Source organism: Panthera onca, chromosome A3, assembly GCF_046562875.1.
Source record: "Panthera onca isolate mPanOnc1 chromosome A3, mPanOnc1 haplotype 2, whole genome shotgun sequence".
NCBI classification, from domain to species: domain Eukaryota; kingdom Metazoa; phylum Chordata; class Mammalia; order Carnivora; family Felidae; genus Panthera; species Panthera onca.
The window spans coordinates 1,233,925-1,253,822 of NC_138341.1; the positions used below are offsets into that span (position 1 = coordinate 1,233,925).

Here is a 19,898-nt window from a genome sequence, read left to right on the forward strand (position 1 = left end):
CGAGTTCCCGGCAACTGCCCCCTTCTCCGTGTCCCTGCTCACGTGGTTGCACCATGCACACGTCAGAAGTGAGGCAGACTGGCCCTTTTCCACGTAAGGCCCACGTTTTCTCGCCACGGTGCCTTTGCTCATGCTGGCGGACATCCTGTCTCTACTACTCTCACATTTATTGAATTGTCAGCATCTCTGGGACACCTTCTCCTTCCAAGAGCCTCGCCTGTCTCTGAGTTGGGTACGGACATTACCCTACGCTCCCCTTTCCCGTGACTGCGTCCCTGTCCACTTGGAGCCTTTCGCAGAGCCACCCGAGCCCTGTGGGAGTGTCAGCTCCTCCAGCCACGGCCGTCTGGCATCTCTTTGGGACACTTTACAGGTTCTACACGGTGGTGCGGGCACATTTTAAAGAGGAACACACGTGTACGTGGGACAAGGTTCTTCCTCCCCACAGAGGTGCGTCCTAAACATGCTCCCAAACCTAGTGGTGGCAGCACTCTCCACACCCGCGTTTGTACCCTGCGATTTTTCATTTCACAACATATGTTGGGCTAAGTCCATGTAAGCCCCCACCTTTAAGAATATTAATTCATACTGTTCTGTCGCGTAAATATATCATGGTTTATTTAATCAGCATTTTCTGGGCAAGGAAAGAGCTCCTTCCCCAAATCCTACTCCCACAGATAGGTCCGCAACGTGCGTCATAAGGTAATCAACTCTCCTAAAATGCTCACTGTGTGACACACGCCAGTTAATTCATCCAGTCCTTCCCCAGCCCTCTAAGGTAGACGTCGGGTTCCTGACACACAGAAGAGGGAGGCGAGGCCTGCAGAGCTCACAGAGCTCGTCGGAGCTCCCGGAGCCGGTCAGGGGCCAGGAGAGGCGCCCGCGGGGGCCGTGCTCACGACTGCAGCTCTATGCACACATGTTGCTCGTGCATCTGAGCATCCATGCGCGAGCCTCTGGACTCGCTAACACGAAGGCACATCCTTCCTAAGCTTTGGAGACACAGTGACACTGTGAGTCGTCGTTTAGGGCTCCTGCTCCTCGTCTCTGCCGCTGTTAACCTGCGGGAGGGTCGCGGGTCGAGAGGCCAGCAGTGTTGTGACGCTGTGACTTTTTGTGGCGGTGAATTTACGATGCTAATGAGGCTGAGCCCCTTTCCTAGTATAAAAGCTGCTTGTGTCCTCTCTGAGATATCTTCCCAGATCCGTGGTCCTTGTTTTGCTTAATATTTTGTTGAATGTAACATGCCAGTAAGTCGCCGTCTGCCTGCTTCTGCCATATTCTAATGGGTTGTTTCCTGTGTGTTTGTTTGGTTTATTAACGCAACACGAAAACAATTCATGCCCTAGAATTTCCATATTTTAGAAGCGATTTTGATGAGGGAAGATTTATTCATTTGACTTCTATATTATCTCTGTGTAAATTTAACACCCCTTTCACGACTGTAATATGTTATTCATTATGCTTTAGCAAATGTCTACTAATTTCCAACCATGAATTTTACATTGGATTTAAATTGCTCATGAAAGCTACCAATGAGATAAGGGCTAACGTGATTTTTATCCTGGTCAAATGCGAACGAGTCTACAAGGCAAATGAAGATGATATGCCCAAGGATAATTGTATTTCCTCCCAAAGAGGAAAAAAGAAGGATGAGTACCTCCGATGGCCACTCTAGAACCTAATGTGTAGTTCCATCAACAGTGTCCTCTAGGATTGAGGAGGGAGACCCCACCTCGCTAACACCCCACCTTCGCTCTCCTCTGGCAGAAAAACTCTACAAGACTTGGGGTATTGAATCATTACAAGTTTCCATCGTTTGGAAGGAAATTTAAAAGCTCAACACACCACTTCTTTCTGATAATGCAACTTTGGCTCAGTACACACAGAAGGAGCTGTTGACTTTAGCAGACAAGAGGTTTAATTATGAGAAGCGTCACTGGAAGGCGCCCCTCGTTATTTAGGCGGAATGTGCTTCTCCAGACACACTAACGGCAGATCTTTATAACTAAGACGGCACACAATCTTTTTGTCAAACAAAAATTAAGGCCAAGGGAAGGACATCAAGTGTTATTAAGGAAGAGATATAAAATAGGGACCAAAGTCAGTCTTAAAGCACCAGAACAAAATCTCCCACCAAGGTGCCAGGGCACACACTGCTTATGAGACGCAGAGTTTTAGCAGATCATTGCGGTTTCTGTCTCCACGGGTATTTGTGAAGGTCCCTGCGGTGAGGTGTGGGGCCTCCTGGGGACACCGTGCAGTGTGTCGGACCCTGGACCGGAAGCTTCTGTAAGGCACAGGCCACAACACGGGTCCGAATACTGTACGCGCAGCACCTGCTTTTGTGGTGTTTCTGCTTTTGGGGTTTTTTTTTGAGAATTTTGTGATATACAGCCTGATGTTCCAAACAGTTGGTACTGGTGAGCACAGGGACAGTGTCAGCACACTCTGCTAGTATTTCCCTCATCCCCCCAAGCTCGTAGAATGGTTTGAGAGGTCAGGACCTGCAACAGCCCCAGCGGCGTCGCTGATGTGAACGCTGTGCTCTCTCCCGGCATCTCTGGGCTTGGAAGGCACCTAGTTCACTCCCAGGGTAGAAAGCAGGAAAGCGTTCTCCATCTCTGATGCTCGTGTGCGGAAAACCCAAGTCGTCCCAAGGTGTCCATGGACCTGTGGGGCGTTAAGGCATTGCTGGGACTCCCCAATTTCGTCACACACAGTGAACAAGGAGTTCATGGAAGGTGGCCCCGCGGCTGACCTCCCCTCACGGCCTGGGCCCTCCAGCGCAAAGAGAGCTCCTCTCTGGTGATCGCTCCCCCCGCTTGCCAGGTGGACCCGGGCTGACTGAAGCCCTTTGTGATAGATGCCTGCCCCTAGATCTGAGTCCCTCAGTGATCTACGGTCCCACATGACCTTGCCTACTTCCCAACCTTGCTTCAATCAAAACGCCCACTGACTGAAGGTGATTGTTCTCTGTTGGGAAGAAAGAAACCTCATGATTTGCAGTTTCTGTCACACTGCGGGGGAAGGAAAGCAGGTGTTAGCAGTTTGTATCCTACTTTCCAAGAGAGTGGTGGTCCACGGCTTTGATACCAATGATGAAAAATGCGTATTTCTACTCGTTCCTGAGCTAAATTCCAGAAAAACCAAAGCTCAGGCACCTTCGTTTAGTTTTTACTATCCACAAGATCTCGTAGCATCACATTTAACAAATATTGTTAAAATGGGGAGTAACGAAAGTCACGAGAATTATTTAAGCAATGTGCGTGAATTGTCGTGAAAACAGTTGGAAGGCACCATGTCATGAGTTAGAGCTGATCCTTGACGAAGCATGACTCAGGTTATGTGGTTGTTTTCTGGGGAAGCATGTCTGACAGCGGTGAACTGAAGTCATATTAGCAACGCCCTACCGTGAGGCACAACAAGGTGATCGAGTAGCAACACACGGCAGTTTTGCAAATTCTTGGCGTGTATGCACACACACAGGGTGCGATGTGTATACACATAACACATCGTGCCTGGATGTGGGATAGATACCAGAATGGCAGTGTGTCTATCTGCCTAGGCTTTGGAGACAGGACAGAGACAGGCCCCAGTAAAGAATGTTGGTGGGGAAGTTAAATACCTACCCAGGTCTGAATTCCATCTGTGCCACTTACTAACTGCAGAAGTTATTTAACGTCTCTGCACAGTAGTTTCTTCTGATATAAATCATGGGCAAGAATATGGATAAGAACGGTAACAACTCTGTAGGGTCCTTTGAGGACTAAAATGGCCCACATTGAGTAGCACTCGGTACATACTGGAGACTTAATATATATTTAGCTACAGTTATCATCACTTGTAGTTTACATTACTTTCATGTAACCCAACTCATTTGATTTAACCCTTTATCCTTATTTCACAGAAAAAGAAAGATTTGGTGTGATCTGCCCACAGGCATACAAATGGTTATTGGCAGTACTAGGATGAAGCCTAATGGCATTTGTCAGTTGTTTTAAGTAAATTCGTTTCAATGGGTCAAAGAACACAGATTTATAAAGTTTGAACTATTTCAGCAGATTCTTCCTTCTGGATACACAATACACTTTTCTTTAAAATAGTCGCCATTCAGAACACAATTCACGACGTTTTTTGGGAAACAGATATTGATTTTATTTTAAGTAAAGTCTTTAGCATGGAAATTGGATGCAGGGTGTGATTTTCTCTTTGGGTCTAGTTCAGAGGAAATTGGATTTCCTAGAGTGCCAGCTGCAGAGACGCCACAGGTGTTCATGGCTCAGCAATCACAGTGGCTAATTGGGACACAGTAGGACAAAAAAATTGCCCTAAATCTAAATCTTGTTCTATGGCACTTTCATTTTTCCCATAGGAGCAAGCCCCAAAGTCCTTCTTCATTGGGGATGCTAAAGGAAGCTAGCTGCCGGGACAGGAGATATGGCGCATGGAGGGGCAGTGGCGGAATCACAGGTAAGGAAGGATAGCCTCTGCTTAGCAAGGGCGGTTGGTCCCAGGGTCCTTCCACCTGAGTTTTTCCGACAAAGAGTAGGATCAACAAAAGAATAATCCTGAGAACCTATAATTCAAAGAGCTGTACAGCTGCTCGTTAAACTAGAATCTGCTCAGTTGAGTACAATAATGTTGGGTGCTAGAGGTGGGAAGAGTGGTGGGCAGATGACAGATAGCAGTGGTCAGTCTCTAGGGTTGGAGCAAGAAGGCATATCCTTAGAGTGGACCACTCTATACCCTCCCCCTGAACGGGAAGGGAGATACACCACATCACATCGCCCCTCTTGTGGACCACACAAATAGTACAGCACGCAGACTTGTTTTACGAACACCAAACCCAAGTCACCAGGAGTGAAGAAGCAAGCCCCTTTGTCCTAATATGTTGCTGGGCATACGAAGTGACCCGTACCCATATCTGTGCCTTGATCCCACCTCTGGGTTTTGTATTTTTCCACCATGTAGCAAAGCCACTCCTATATTTGCACATTTATTGAGCTAACCTTTGAAGACCCAGGTCTGGGGTCACCTCCTCTAGAAAGACATCCTTGGGCTCTCTGGTCAGAATTAAAATCTCTTCCAGACCTCGTAAATCACCTCACCTCGACCTTGTCAACTCGACAGGAGGTGACCGAGTGCCACACAGGGTTCAGGGCAGGTGGGTGCTCTGGAGGGCAGAAGGAAGCCGGGTGCATGCGTGTGAGGAAGCACTGTGTGGTCTGGTCTCACAGGTCTCACCACGCCTTATGTTGGTTCCATTTCTGAACTCTTTGAGGACTATGACCATGCCTCCCTCATTTTTGTACCTCCAGAGACCAGAGGGATTCCCAGCACAAACTGGGTACTCAACAGTGTTAGAAATGAGGAACTGATGAAAACATGGATTAACACACACTTGTTCCTTCCTTGGTACCTGTGACAGGGAAGCGTGGTTGGAAACAAAGCCTTTTCTTGGAGTAATTTTTTGTCTTATCCTATTCTAATGCTAACTTGGCAATCTTTTTATTCAGCTTGGAAATAGGCTTGGATTAAACATTGAAGTGTAAAGGCTACTTGGAATTAGTGATTCATGTTAAATCTGGATTTCTTAACAAAACTCCCTTCTCTCCCCTTGTAGACCAGGTACCCTCTTGGCCACTTAATGATGTCATCCTAGGATGGATACTTAAGTTCACTAATCTTCCCTTTACTGGCCTTTAAAATGGGAAGAATAATCACTTAGGCTTGGGGACTTTGGGAGGAATTCAGGGCTTGCCCAGGGCTGGTGTTCAGCATACGGCTCAGGCTCATCGTTTACAGGCTTCCACCCCGGGGTGGGGTGTGGTGGTGTGAAAATGACACCGAAGAACCCAGTGCTTCTCCCATCGTTAATAGTGACTGTCGTCTTGGATGATGCCTCATGATATCTGAGTTTCTGTATCTCTTATGGTCTTATTATGAACAAAGAACTCTTGAATGCCGGACAAGCTTGCCTTCGATGGCAGATTGTGTGGAACATTCCATGACAGTAGTGGCTTTCCACTACAAAGTAACTGCTAAGGGGAAAAAGCCTGTGAAATGTGGAGTTTTAATAAATTAAACAGAACCGTATCTTCGTCCTCCGCAAAGATTTTTTATTAAATGTTGTATTTAATGTTCTTTGTAAATCCTCGTGGTTCACCTGACCGGCCTCCAAAAAAACTAGTAATAAAATCTGAATTTTTTTCAAAGTGGAAAAAAGAATTTTTAAAGATAATGGTACATGCAGAAATGGGATATGGAAATCTACTACTAAAAAGGATGAAAACCCCCACTTCTTTCTGATTAAGATACTTAGCCATGTGATCTACAGACTCAATGGAATCCCTGTCAAAATCCCAATATCATTTTTTGCAGAAATAGGTCCATCCTAAAATTCGTATGGCATCTAAAGGGACTCCCAAATAGCCAAACAATCTTGAAAACGAAGAACAAATTCAAGGTTTCATACTTTTTGATTTCAAAACGTACTACAAAACTACAGTAACCAAATCAGGTGCTTGTAAAAGAAATATAGACACATAGAAATAGAATAGGAAAGAGAGCCAGAAAAACTCCCCCCATATGTGGTCAAATGGTTTGACAAGGGAGCCAAGATCATTCAGTGAGGAGAGGACAGTCTTTTCAACAAATGGTGCCAGGAAAACAGGCTATCCACATGCGAAAGAGTGAAGTTGGATCCCCAACTTATAGCGCAACAAAAATTGACTCAAAATGGAATCCGAGCCTAAACAGAAGAGTCAAAACTCCTCAGTCCTTAGAAGAAAATGCAAGGGAAAGCCTTTATGATATTGGAGTCTGCAATGATTTCTTAGAAATGACACAAAAGGGACACACAAATGGCCGCCGAGCACAGGAAAAGGTCATTAGCGAAATGCAAATGTAAACCACACCGAAGTACCACTTCACACCCGTGACGATAGCTCTTCTTAAACAAATAGACAAAGAACCCAGAAAACAGAAAACAACAAGTGTTGGCAAGGATGTGGCGAAATGGGAGCCCTGTGGTTTGTTGGTGGGAGCGTAAAATGGCACAGCCACTGTGGAAACCAATAGGGTGGCTTCTTAAAAAATTAAAAATCGTGGGGCGCCTGGGTGGCGCAGTCGGTTAAGCGTTCGACTTCAGCCAGGTCACAATCTCGCGGTCCGTGAGTTCGAGCCCCGCGTCAGGTTCTGGGCTGATGGCTCGGAGCCTGGAGCCTGTTTCCGATTCTGTGTCTCCCTCTCTCTCTGCCCCTCCCCCGTTCATGCTCTGTCTCTCTCTGTCCCAAAAATAAATAAAAAACGTTGAAAAAAAATTAAAAAAAAAAAAAATTAAAAATCGAGCTACCATATTATCCAGCAACTCCGCTTATGGGTATTGACCCAGGAAAACTGAGAGCAGAGGGACTCAGATATTTGCACACGCGTGTTCTCAGCAGCATTATTCACAATGGCCAAAAGATGGAAACAACCTGCGTATCCACCTATGGACGAGCAGGTGAACAAATTGTGGTCCGTCCGTATGATGGAATATGATTCAGCCCTAAAAAGGAAGAAGATTCTGACACCTGCTACCACAGGGAGCTTGAAGCTTGAAGACATTGTGCTCAGTGAAACAAGCCAGACACAAAAAGACAAATCCTGTGTAATTCCACTTGTATGAGGTCCCTCCAAAAGTCAAATTCACACAGACAGAAAGTGGATGGTGGGTGCCAGGGGCTGGGGGGAGAGGTTGGGGAGCAAGGGCTTAACGGACACGGGGTTTCAGCTTGGGATATGAAAAAGTTCTGTGCACACGTGTGCTGATGGCTGCACAGCTTTGTAAATGTATTTAATGCCACTGACCTGCACACTTAAAAACAGAGGAAACGGTAAATTTATGTTATATGCATTTTACCACAATTTAAAAAAATTCTTGAAAAGCAAACTCAGCCACAACCTGAAATTTTGTCAGGAACATGGCTCTCAATGTCCACAGTGGCACCGAGGAGAGGTTTGTCAACAGCAATTGACAGCAACCTGTAAAAAGGCCTTGGGCAATGCAGATTAGGCCCTAATTAAAGGCATGTTTATTTTACTTAAAGATAAAATGTCCCCCGAATAGAACTGATACTGGAAATACAGATCTGATTTCAAAAAAAGCTTTACACCAAGGAATCTCTGTACAACTGCCAAAGAGTGACCAGACCCGTCAATGTGGCTATGAAATTATTTGGGGGTTAACGCTGTAGTCGAATAATAGGAGACCCTCTGAGTCTATGTTTAGTAATAGATGATAAATTTTGACTTTAAATGGAGCTTGCTTATTAAAGTTAATGGACATTATGGTCTTTAGTAAATAAAAAAACCCCTCCATTTACAAGCCTATCTTTATGCTTTTTCAAAGTAAGACAGTTTAAGATAAATATATAAAACATTTTGCTCCATGTAGATCGTAAAGTATAACATAGAACCGGTACCTTTATGTGGCTTCTTGGACAGCCATACGTCTGTGGCACCGACCAGAACCTTTCTTGACCCGATGTGGTTGATAATTTCAGAGACACAAACAGTTGATTGGATTCGATAACTACATTTTTTCCTTCTTCCAGATGCAGTCACTCTAGAGGAGAATAAAAGGCAGAGAAATGAGGTTGACATACATAATGAAAGAAAAGTCCTACACGAGGGATATAATTATCAGGGAGGTTTGCTTGTTTATAACGCACTTAAAGGGAAAGGGATGAGAGTAACCAGGCCAAGTGCACAGACACAGGATTTGTCGCGAGTGGCGACAGCGGATGGGACCACCTACTATCACGAGCGAGTAATCCATTTTATTTTACTTTATTTTTTGAGAGAGGGAGAGAAAAATGTGAATGGGGGAGGGGCAGAGAAAGTGAGAGCAAGAGCGAGAGAGAGAGAGAGAGAGAGAGAGAGAATCTTAAGCAGACTCCACACTCAGTGCAGAGCCTGACGCGAGCTCAGTCTCATGACCGTGAGATCATGACCTGAGCTGAAATCAAGAATCAGACACTTAAATGACTGAGCCAACCAGGCACCCCACAAGCGATTAGCTCTTGATGAATGATTCATAATAGAAAAGTTCCTTTAGAAAACTAAATTAGTGTTTGTGATGTGCAAATTACACAAAACTGTAAACAAATTCTTTTTCTTTTTAATGTTTATTTATCTTTGAGAGCGGGAGAGAGACACAGAGCATGAGCGGGGGAGGGGCACAGAGAAGGAGACACAGAATCCGAAACAGGCTCCAGGCTCCGAGCTGTCAGCACAGAGCCTGACACATGGGTTCGAACCCACGAACCCTGAGATCGTGACCTGAGCTGAAGTCGGATGCTTAACCGACTGAACCACCCAGGTGCCCCAACAAATTCTTATAAAACTGAGTGTGAGAGTTGTTTTGCGACTGTGTCTGGAAAGTATTAAGACAGTGTGAACGATTTAGGGCTAATTGCAGAAGCAAACGTAATGTTTCTGCCCACGTGCACACAGCTCATTTCATCAGGCGCCCGTCACGTGGGTTCTTATGTTTGTCCTTCTCCATTCAAAAGACACACACAAAACCTGCAGTTCTCTCCATAGAGGAGATTTTACAAGAGCATGCTTTCTGCTAAGTAAAAAAACAAAATACAATCTTAAGTGATAATTTAAATTTTTTATTTGCTATGGCTGTAAATTGACACCTAAATATAGTGTTTACAACGGGCCTTATGTACAACCTTCTATGATCAGTATTTATGTAGCGGGCACAGTTATTCTGAATACGTTCTGAGATGCTACTCACTAAACTGGCTAAGAGTGAGTTGGGCAGTATTCAGTACAGTGGTTTTATGAAAATGATGTTTTTTCTCACCAAATGAGGAATGTCAAATAGACAAATTTAAATACATCTTATAAATGAACCAACATAAAGCAAAACAATTAGGTGGTTGAAAATGTGTGAATAGGAAAGGACTTTTAGGATCAAAGCCACTCCATCCACTGTATTGCTGGCACTTTGTTTAAAAATCACATTTTCAGGGGTGTCTGGGTGGCTCAGTCGGTTGGGTGTCCGACTTCGGCTCAGATCATGATCTCACGGTTCGTGAGTTCGAGCCCCGCGTCGGGCTCTGTGCTGAGAGCTGGGAGCCTGGAGCCTGCTTCGGATTCTGTGCCTCCCTCACTCTCTGCCCCTCCCCCACTTGTGCTCTGTCTCTCTCTCAAAAATAAATTTAAAAAATGTAAAAAAATCACATTGTAATAAAACATTATTAAATTGATTTTCACAATATCCCACTCTTCTGGGAACGCCAGAAATTCACCTGTATCACTTTAAGCATGTACCGTCGTTCTGGGGGAACCCTTGTGGTTCACAGAAGGTCACGGGAGAAAGACCTGGACAGTGCCGTGGCTGGAGAACTCTGACCACACAGGAGTCCAGGAATGGTTGGGGGGAGGTTTGTCATGAAAGTGATGAGCGTCTACAAAATGGGGTTTTGTGGACAAGATGACAGGTTTCTCATGTGCTGCATTCTCCAGGAACACGTTCACAACCCAGGGCAGTGAACCCCCGCTTTGTCCCCTCCCACACAGCTCCACTCGGCACTCAACCTTTTCTCCATCAAGTGTCACTGTATCTGTCCTCCCCGCCTCGCCGGACGGGGCCACTGGCTCCTGTCCTGGGCCCTGAGCCCCGAAGGGGCTGGGGCTGCACAAGGCAGAGACACCCGCTCCTTCCAGAAGAAAGGGAGGCCCGGGCTGTCAGTGTTTTCATCTGGGCCGTTACGAGATGTGGATTAAAAAGTCACTGGCGAATGGCTTATAGGTTAAATGCCCTCGAAGGGAACTTGAAGCTTCTTACTAAATGAATATAAACATTGTGATTGAAGACAGCTGGGACGTAAAACAGAAATTTTTTCTTAAAAACAGAAGTTAAAAAAGAATGAAATGAAGTGACATGACTGTTCTTCGAGCGACACACCTTTCGCTACGTGAGAATTCCCAGAGGACCCACTGATGAGCGACTCCCTCAGGGACGCGACCTTATAAGGCATCACCTTTTCCCAATGGTTCAGCGACAGTAGGGGGGTTAGGCACCTATGGCTCCTGCCGCTCACGGTTTTGCATCACACCTGCTGCTTGTGATAAGTTATGACAGGATCCCCAGGATGAGCTCTTAAGTGGGGTGTTTAGCAGAGAACTTGGCTGGAGACACCAATGACACTGGCCAGGTAGGGGTGGCCTCAGACTCCCGGCCACACTTCGCCCTCAACCAAAGCTCTGCTGGCAATGTCCTCTCACCCACTGTCCCTCGGATGAGAGGCTGTGGGGCTTTCTTTATGGCATTTGTCACTATGTGAAATTATACTGTACATTTTCTTTGTTTAAAAAAAATTTTAATACTTGTTTATTTTATTTTTTTTTTTGAGAGAGAGAGAGAGAGCACAAGCAGGGGAGGGGCAGAGAGAGAGGGAGACACAGAATCGGAAGCAGGTTCCAGGCTCTGGGCCGTCAGCAAGGAGCCTGACACAGGGCTCAAACCCACGGACCGTGAGATCATGACCTGAGCCGAAGTCGGACGCTCAACCGACTGAGCCACCCAGGCGCCCCACGCTTTTCTTTGTTTCACGTGTTTGGGAACATTTGCAGACTCGTGTGCAGCTGAACAGATGATGTAGCCATGCCCTGTACTCATTACCCCTGTCCTCATCCTGCGGAACCGTAAGACGTTACCACCAGCGGGACGTTGATTCATTCCACTGATCTCAGCTGGACGGCCCGGGTGTACTCGTACCCACCGGTGTGTGTGTGCACGTGCATCATCCGTGTCACTGTGTCCCCTCCCTGTGTGTGAGCATGTGCCCCCCCCTGCAGCCAAGACAGGACGTCCCTCCCCTAAGGGTCTCCTGGCCGTCCTTTGTGACTACACCCACTTCGACCTGCAGCCACACGTCCGTCCTCCAGCTCTGTCCTGCTGTCATCTCAAGGATGTCTGTGGTCTTTAGAGACTGGCTTTTTTCCCTCGGCCTCAGTGTCTGGAGACTCAGCCAGGGTGTTTCTGTACCAATAGCTGGTTCCCCCTTATTGCTGAGGGGGCTCCACGATGTGGACAAACCAGTGTTCACCTGCTGAAGGACATCAGCGTTGTTCGCGGTCTTGGGCTACTGTGAATAAAGCTGCCGTAAATGCTCGTGTACAGATTTTTGCATGAATACAAATTTCCATTTCCTTGGGATTAATGCCCCAGAGTATAACTGCTGGGCCGTATGGTAACAGCGTGTTTAGTTTTACTTTTTAAAGACACTGCCCAACTGTTTTCCATGGTGACTCCACCATTTTACCTTCCCACAATCCACGGGTGAGGACCCAGCTTCTCGGCCCCCTCATTGAATTTGCTGTTGTCCCGCCTTTTTTCCCGCCGTTCTGATGGGCGTGTGGTGGTCTCACTGTGGTTCTCCTCTGCATTTGCCTTGTGGCTTATGATGCTGAGCATCTTTTCATGTGCGTAACTGCCAGGTCTGTATCTTCTTGGTGAAATGTCTGAGTGTCTGTGTCTTTTGCCCATTTTCTAACTGGATTTTTTTAAATGTTGGATTTCTGAGAGTTCGCTGAATATTCTGGATACTAGTCCTGTGTTGAACATGTGGTTTTCAAATATCTTCCCAACCTGTTGCTTGTCATTTCATTGTCCTAACAGGGAACGTTGTAGAGCAAAAATGTCAATGTTGATGACGTCCAATTAAGTAGTTTTCCTTCATGGATCATATGTTTCTTTCTTTACACATTTATTTTCTGTCTTCTTCCACTGAAAACTACACTCCATATGGTGGAGACTTTGCTGTCCAGTTTATTTCTATGTCCCCAGAGTCTAGAACAGTGCCTGGTACCCAGCATATGTAGAGTGAATTAAAAAAAAAAAAACAAAACAAAACGAAAACTAGGTAAAAATTATTTTAAATAAGTTCTTTTTCTAACACTTTGAAATAACAGTAGTAAATAATATCATATTTCTATTCTGTAAAATGCCTTCGAGCGCATTATCATCGTGGGATGTTCATAAGCTCCTGTGGAGAAGGCAGGTCAGGTGTTGGTCTGCTGTTTCAGTGGAGCTCAGAGATCGTGCGCACAAAGCCTGAGTGTGTTTTCACTGTGGTAGGTGGCTCTCCAGTGCTCTCCTGACATTTAAGGTGACCACAGATGAAGAGAAGGCAGCACTAATTCGTACAGAAATAACAAAACTATAGAAATGACAACCTTGAGTGAAATATGAATTGAAACCAAAATAAGCTTAGTCACAAGTCATATAAACTCATGAACGGTTGCCCCTCACCTGGTGTCTAAGTGTGGCAGGAATTCACCTAATCTTAGCAGCACAGCCATCCGGCTGTCCGCCGAAGATCCACGCTGTCCCTGAACTCTGGGGCCTCCCCGCTGCTCCGGAGCACAGGCCCCCCTGGCTTAGTCGGTAGGAAACCGGCCACACTCAGAGCCCCGGCTTCTTACAGTGAGTCAGGCACCAAATACCAAAAGGGCATGAGATGGCCTTCTAAATAATTGCCCTGTTGTTCCCAGGGGACTCTTTACAAAAGCATCCTATATCTTGCCCCGTGCAACAAAGAACATCCACATCACGGGCACCCACAGTAAGTCACCTGAACGGTCTTGTTTTCCAGTCAGTGTCAATGGGTAGAGCCTTCTAGAGCCACCAGCTCACTGCCCAGTGCTGGAGGCACTTAATTCCTGCTCAGGGTGCCGAGTCCACACTGTGGATGTCACATATGTCCTCCACCAGATGCCTCACACCGAAAAAGAAAGAAACCTTGTCTGCTGCTCACCGGGGCACTTAGTGGGTTCGTGACACTTCTCCTGAAAAGTCCCTTTCTTGGAATTCTTAATAATTTTCTCTTCTTAGGCTCTTTACCTTTCAGAAATATTGTTGTTAAAAAAAAAAAAAAAGAAAAACAAGAAAAAGAAAATATCCAGAGTGCACAGAAAGTGGCATTGTTCTTCAGGTGGATATTGAGAAGTTCATGATTCTCACTGGAGATGTGGTGAATTATCCAGAAAGAACTTTCCAGAAAGTTTGGAGGCTGTAGGCCATCTCATGAGCTGTATTGTGGACTTTCTGCCTAGCATCCTGACTCCACTGTGCGCCTCTGAGGGCTGGGACCACGGTCTGTCAGGCTCTGTGCCCTGCACTGGACTGAACTGGACTGAACTGGACTGGGAAGACGCAGAACACGTGCTGAGCAGGTTTGCTACAGTGAACGGCTCAGCAAAGACGCACTAGCCTAACAGGTGCTTGCCCACCGCTGCAGGACCGTCAGGTGGTGCCACGCACAGGGGTGAGGAAGGGTGTGCTTTCGGGGAACAACTCCTAGGCTGGGCTTCGGCTGATGGCCTCCCCTTCTCGGATAGTCAGATCACTTCCTCATTTTAACCGAAATATGGTAAATAAGTGATTTTAAGTAAAATTGAGTTTTACATCAGGACGTTAGTAATGGTTGTGTTACAAAATTCTTTATAACTTTATTATTTCTAAACTCTGTTACTGACATTCACAATATAAGGAAAAAACAATTTGACCTTCCCCATTTAACAAGCGTATCTACTGTTAATGTACTTTACATCAGTGATGTATCGGGGCGCCTGGGTGGCTCAGTCAGTTAAGCATCCAACTTCAGCTCAGGTCATGATCTCACGGTTTGTGAGTTCAAGCCCCGCGTCAGGCTCTGTGCTGACAGCTCAGAGCCTGGAGCCTGCTTCGGATTCTGTGTCTCCCTCTCTCTCTGCTCCTCCCCTGCTTGCACTCTGTCTCTCTGTCTCTCAAAAATAAACATTTAAAAAAATTAAAAAAAAATAAATTAGTGGTGTATTAAATAAAAAGCATTAATTGTCCCCCAATTCAAGAATGATTATCGAATGTTTGGTTTTCAGATGATTATAGTATAATAGAATATATATTTATATAATTATGTGTTGTATATGTGTTTTATATTATTACTGTATTACGTATTATATGATAATTGCATTCCATATTTACTTATACATATTTACATACAATTATCTAGTTATTATATAATATAATTATTATATTATAATACTTTAAATTAAGAGATGGATTGAAATCTAATAATATAACTTGTCACGAGAAATAGAATCATATGAGCTTCTGTTTGAAAAGTTTGTGCTTTGAGCTAAAGAAGACCAGACTTGTTTATTTTTCTTTCTTCCTTTTTTGTTTTGGTTATTTATTTACTTCTTTTAATTTTTTTTAATGTTTATTTTTGAGAGACAGAGAGAGACAGAGAGAGACAGAGCATGAGAAGGGAGGGGCTGTCAGCTGAGGAGCTGTCAGCACAGAGCCTGATGTGGGGCTCTCGGGGCTCGAACTCACACACTGTGAGATCATGACCTGAGCCACTTAGGTGCCCCTGCTTGTTTGTTTATTTATTTATTTAGCCATAAGTTAGGGAGGGGGCCAAGCACCCTCCTGTTCTGCCCTTATAAAAGCTTGTTTCCAAACGAGGAGATAGAAGGCTGACATTTGGAAGCACCTCTCCATACATAATATGTAATATCCAGGTTCATCTTTATTCTCAGTACATTAAGAAGCTACTTTGGGGGCACCTGGGTGGCCCAGTCAGTTGAGCGTCTGACTTCGGCTCAGGTCATGCTCTCGCGGTTTGTGAGTTCGAGCCCCGCGTCGGACTCTGTGCTGGCAGCTCGGAGCCTGCAGCCTGCTTCGGATTCTGTGTCCCCCTCTCTCTCTGACCCTCCCCCCCCCATGCTCTGTCTCTCTCTGTCTCAGAAATAAATAAACATTAAACAAAAATTTTTAAGGCTACTTTGTATATAATTTCCAGTCCATATTGTTTTTCTTTTTAATATTTAAAAAAAATCATAATACTGATCGGCAAATACAAGGAGTCCTATCACATGAATGTAACTCACAGAGTTGGTACGGGTACTTTGGAGGCAAATTTGCTGCTCGCTAATTTAACTTGTATTTTACTGTCAGTTTTCCCTATGCTTCTTGCTTTTGCTAAGGGCTCGTTATGAATATACGGCTTAAATGGCATATGGCTCAGCATTAAAGAACATTCAGCACCACACACTGGCCCTGGGAGCCTCCTGGCTGCAGGAGGAACCATGAGTGACGGCCCTGAGTGTGTGTGTGACCTCTGATGACCTCTGGCGACCTCTGGTAACCACCCCTAAGCTGGAATCCCATTTGGAGCCACTCAGAATGGTTCTGTTGGTAACAAAACATATATTTATTTTACTGGTTTTATTTTTTTTTTTTCTTTTTAACGTTTTTATTTATTTTTGAGACAGAGAGAGACAGAGCATGAATGGGGGAGGGGCAGAGAGAGAGGGAGACACAGAATCGGAAGCAGGCTCCAGGCTCTGAGCTATCAGCCCAGAGCCCGACGCGGCGCTCGAACTCATGGACCTCGAGATCGTGACCTGACCCAAAGTCAGACGCCCAACCAACTGAGCCACCCAGGCGCCCGTTACTGGTTTTAAATATAGACATTGAACAGCTGTGTTTAGCGCCTTTGTTGACATGGGCCCTCTGCTCTAGCCTTGAAAACCCCGGGGAATTCGTCAACCACAGAGAAACAGGCTGTTATCGAGGAATGAACATTTGTCTCCTGGCAAAAGTACCTGTAGCAGAGGGCAGGGGACAAGGGACGTAAAACCGCAAGGGACAGTCCCACCCGCGCCCTCTGCCTGCTCCCCGCCACGGACCGGGGCCTCTGGGTTCTGGGGCGTGCTCGTGTACGGATTCCAGAACCTGCCAGCGCGCCCAGCCAATGCCGGAGCGTGCGTGGTCGCTCAGGCTGCAGTTCCCAGCCATCACGCCAAAAGGAGGCATCGAGTTGACAGGGTTCGATATTGTTCTCATCAAAGTCGTTCTCAGCGCACCTGGTGTAGGGGTCGGGCGGCCACTGTCTAGGGCTCGTTATGAAAACAAGGCACCCCAAATACCGCCCCTTCTATCCCAGCTCCCTAGACGGAAAGATGTTCACTGTCACCTTCCCTTCCGCTGTCCGCCTCTAGATCCCTAAAAAAATGAGTGGGTCTGTCCTTGAGCGCCACTTCCCAGGAAAAGCTGTTAACTCCCCGCCAGGAAGCAAGGACGGCACCAGGATGCACCTGGGCCACGGCGGCTCACACGCTCTCCGCCCCCAGGGTAGCTATACTGGGCATCACGTGAGATTGTCCCTCATTATTTGGCTGTCACGACTGTGGACACTGCTGACAGACGAGCCTGAGGCTCACCGTGTCCCTCGGTGACTGGTCACTGTGTGCGTGCTAGCTCCCCTGCCCAGGTGTGCGCTGAGGGTCATGTGCAGACCCTCCAGTTAAGGAGGCTCCGCCTGTGACAACACACATGTTGTCGGTCTGTGCATGGAGTGCTCCCCCCAGCCGGCTCGGGGCCCATCCGCCGCCCCCGGTTGTCCTCTCCTGCCCCCTGCATGGTGTCCTCTTTGTTGGATGGAGACATCATTCCATATCTTCCCAGGGAAGATGCTTCCTATTCCCACCACATTCGTCTGAGAAAATACTCTAGATCGGAAGTAATCCCCCCCAGATGTTGGACGTTGTGTGCACTGTTTCCTACCTCAGGATTCCTTGAGTGGATCCCGCCCTGGATGCTCAGACCAGTTATTACAAGTCTGTCTTGGTCCCCAGGGTCAGAGACCTCCTGGGAAGGGTAGGCGTGGGGGTTCCTTCTCCTCCGTCATGTTGGGCTCCCCCTACAGCTTTCAGGGACATTCTCTTCATTTCCCTCTTCAGCGGTCCCTTCTCCCCATTCGCTCTGTTCTTTGTGTTCCCACGGTGGGTGCAGGGGTCGCCTCCTCACCATTTCCCGTTCTTCATCGTTTCGTCCCTCCTTCTGGCTGCCGGGCTCCTGGACTCTCCTCGTGAACTTCAACACTTAAATTTCAACACTCCTACTTTTTCGTTCAAAGTGAATATTTGAATCATCTTCTCCTTTAAAAACAGTATTCTGGGGGTGACTGGGGGGCTCAGTCAGTTGAGAGTCTAACTCTTGGTTTCTGCTCAGGTCATGATCTCATGGTTCATGAGATCGAGCCCCATGTCAGGCTCTGAGCTGAGAGCTTGGAGCCTGCTTGGGATTCTCTCTCCATCTCTCTCTGCCCCTCCCCTGCTCTCTTTCTCTTTCTCTAAAAAAAAAAAAATAATGAAATAAAATAAAGTATTCTGTTCTTGTTTTGTGAATGTGATAATTGTTTCCCACAACCGAAGAAGTTAATGGAGGTCAAGTTCTCTCTTGTATCGTTTCCATTTCCTCCGTTGGCTTTCACACTTTCTCCTTCTTTGCTCGTTGGCTTATTTTGTGCCTTTCTTATGAGAGGATTTGCTCAGACACCTGGAGCCCTTTGGCCGTCCACCAGACTTTGGGCCTCGTGAGAAGCCCCGTTCACGTGGGCGACGCTTCCTGACCGTGGGCTTCGGCGTGTTGGCTGGTGCAGCAGGGAAGAGGGGCTCCGGGGCCTGACAGCAGGGCTCTGCATTCGTCCCCTCCCACTTAGGAGCTGGGCATCCTGGGCACGCTCCTGAGTCTTTTGTCTCTACCGGTTTCCTCACCTGTGAAGTGGGGACCGCTGAGGATTTTATAAATTAAAAAAAAAATAGTGTCTTTGGGGTCGTGCCTGATACACAGCAAGTGTAGGAATGTGCTTAGAATGAAGCCAGTGGATAAACCACCACCAAGGAGACAGTTGTGTCTCTCCCGAAGGGAATCTGCAGAGACGGGTGCGGGCAGGCCTCTGGGGTCTCGGTGACCCCAGCTGGGTCCCCTCACTCTGCTCTCAGCACAGCCGCCCGCCCTTCCCTCGTCCCCCAAAGAGCCCCTCTCTACCCCCTTGAAGAGCAAACAGTGCGTTTTCTACTGAAAAGGAAGGAAGCCCCGGTTTCCAACCATCTCTCCAGAGTTCAGTCCAATGTCAACGCACCTCCACGGGGCCGACCCCGGACGGTTCAGAGAAGGGTTCGGAATGCTCCATGGTGTGCTTTCTCTGCTGGGTTAGCATCTCCCTTCCTTGGGTCTGAAAAGTGGGTTATTCCATGTCTCTGAGATCCAGCCTTCAGAATAGTGTTGCCACTGTCCCCTCTCTGTTCTTTGTTTTTAAAGTGAAATGACTCTCCTGCCTTTTGGTGGGGCTTGGAGGACAGCAGAAGCTAATATGCGGGAATCTCTGTCTTTAACTGAACACCACAGATTTAACATGTATTAATCTACCCAGAGAGGAGGAGACACCATACAGGAGGATTTTTTCCCTTTCCTCCAAAAAAACAGGCATTCAAAATCCCATCGACACTTGACTGCAAGTAAGATCTAGGTATTAAGTACGAGCATTTATGCCCAAAACCAGTTAGTAAAATCTATTTTCTTATTCTTATCTCAATTGTCTGTTTCCTGAATGATTATTCCTCATTAATTTGCACTCTTGCTTTTTGCATCGAACACCAGCTTGCCTGCTTTCTGTCTGTCTGTCTTCTTGCACCAGTCAGTCCGTCATCCCAAGGTTTCCAGCCCAGACCCGGCCTGTGTGGGTTCATACTCTTTTCTTGTTCCCCCATAGCTCTCCCCGGGGGGTGTTATCAATCTAACACGAGTAAGCTTTGGGCTTCTTCATGGATAGAGACCGAGGTGTGTTCACGTTTGTGTCCCTGACACTTGGTGCCCCAAACGGTAGTTGGCGAAACTTAGGCAGTCTGGAAGTGGAATGAGGCGCTGACCCGGCTCCCCTGGGGCCTGCCCTTCGTCCTCCCGCTTCCTGCCCGTCGTGCCTCTGTTGTGCTGACGCCCGTGGGCCTGGGCCCACTCCCTGAGCCCAGAGGCCCCGGCGAAATCCCGTGGCTCCGTTGTC

The 19,898-nt window shown here is 46.8% G+C and overlaps 1 protein-coding gene across 16 annotated transcripts in view; it reads right to left on the reverse strand.

Moving 5' to 3' along the window:
- Positions 1 to 19,898, reverse strand: part of MYT1L (myelin transcription factor 1 like) — a 428,591-nt gene that overhangs the window by 183,044 nt on the left and 225,649 nt on the right. For all 16 annotated transcript variants that reach the window (XM_078445070.2, XM_078445071.2, XM_078445064.2 and 13 more), the window contains exon 4: positions 8,469 to 8,611. The gene's annotated coding sequence lies outside the window, so the exon portion shown is untranslated. The remainder of the gene's footprint in view (positions 1 to 8,468; positions 8,612 to 19,898) is intronic.